The following is a 1,935-nucleotide window of genomic DNA, read 5'->3' on the forward strand; positions in this document are numbered from 1 at the left end:
AAAACAGCTTCCCATGTGAATGTGTGCACACTTGTATGTGTATTTCAATCAGTATGAAGTGTGACTATCATTTCAGCAGCTCAGAAGTGTTCAGGGGACTAAATGGGTCTTCCCAATGGAAGGAATGTATTAATGATAAGGACGAATGGGCCGCAGACAAACTGATGCTGCTAACAAGCATTCACCGAAGAGGAGCTGATGAGTCATTTGAGTAGCCTGGTAACCCACTCCAGAGGCGTGTTCCAGCATACCTTGAGGAATAAAACACATCTCACAATCATTGTCAAGGGAAATTAATGCTTTGCTCAATGCAATCACCTGTAAAGATGAAAAAGATTCAAATTTGGTAGTGTCTATTTACATCAAATGCAAATACCCAAACGTGTTGACAGCGGGTGTTTTTGCTAAGCGTCCATTACTCCTTAGACAATTTACCCACATTACAAATAACAATAGTTTTATTTACATTTTTATGTGCTTAGCATCTATAACTTAAGTGTAAACTAGATGGTGTTGGTTAAACAGTAGCCTATTTACCACTATACTGTATATGATTTATAGAATTTAGAATTTAGAAACTTTATGTTAATCTTCAGTAATTCTGTACACAGAAAACCTGAAGGGGTTCATATAACATTTGAGATAAAGAAAACAACAAATGTTAGTGAATGTAAATTAAATCCTCATTTGGTTCATAGTAGGCTATGTAGGTCAGTGAATAACTTTGCCTATTGCGATCAATAAATAAATAAATGAATAAATAAATAGACAGATAAATAAAATGTGATGTTAAATAAAATAAAAACTTGATAAATAAGGATACTTTAATATATCTATATTTTTATTTTAAATGTAGGGCTATTTATTATGGAATTATGTCATTTATTTGTATTAATTCATTTAGAATTAGAACATAATTAAATCGTTTCTTTAAGTATATTCTATTGTTATATATGTATATATTCTCCCCAATTTTTTTTTTTTTTACATTTTAGAACAATTTTCCATGACGCGGAATCTACAGTGAAATGGTCTTGCTGGTAAACAGCGTCCTCTGCTGTTCCCATTACTTTTTTATTTTTCATTTTTTATTATCCTCAAACAGAATTCAAATACAAACATTTAAGCAGAGGTGGGTAGAGTACCCAAAAACTGTACTCAAGTAAAAGTAAAAGTACTTCTAGAAATATTTACTCAAGTAAAAGTAAAAGTACTAGTCTTGAATAGTTACTTGAGTAAGAGTAAAAGAGTATCGGATAAAAAATCTACTCAAGTAGTTAGTTACTAGTTACTTTGGATCATATATACTGAGCCTATTTTTATTTAGATATATAGATAAAATGAATGTAATATATGTGTGCGTGTATCAGCCTTTACTCCAATTTATGTAATTTATTATAAAACCCTGTCTGTTTACTTAAGTAACAGATATAGGTGTCATGCCATAACATATTTTTAATACGACTGACTTTATATTAAATGTGAATTTAACATTGAAAGTTAATGTGATATAAATATTGCTACTAATCTTTCATTGTTCAGAAAGAGAGCAATTAACATTTACATTATTAAAGATAATTTTCACTGACAGTCTAGATTTCAATCACTCTCAGAAACTCCCATTAAAATCACTGAAACTGTTAACACTGTGAAATCAATATCTTAATTAAAGATTCGTACACACATCTGCACATTGTTGTTCCTGCGAGAGAATTCGCCAGAAAGAGGTATTCAGTCAGTGAGCGAGTGAAGGAAGCACCGGCATTTTAGCGATGACTCATCTGAACGCCTCTGATTGGCCAATGCTTTAATAAGCTTTAAAAAGATCATGTGTGATTTGTTATAATGCGCAGCGCTGTATAAACGCATCTATCTCTGGCTAAGCGCCAGCAAGCAATCACAGATCTGAATTTAGCAGCTGATAATATGACTCGC

The sequence above is a fragment of the Carassius carassius genome, chromosome 10, assembly GCF_963082965.1.
Source record: "Carassius carassius chromosome 10, fCarCar2.1, whole genome shotgun sequence".
Taxonomy (NCBI): Eukaryota; Metazoa; Chordata; class Actinopteri; order Cypriniformes; family Cyprinidae; genus Carassius; species Carassius carassius.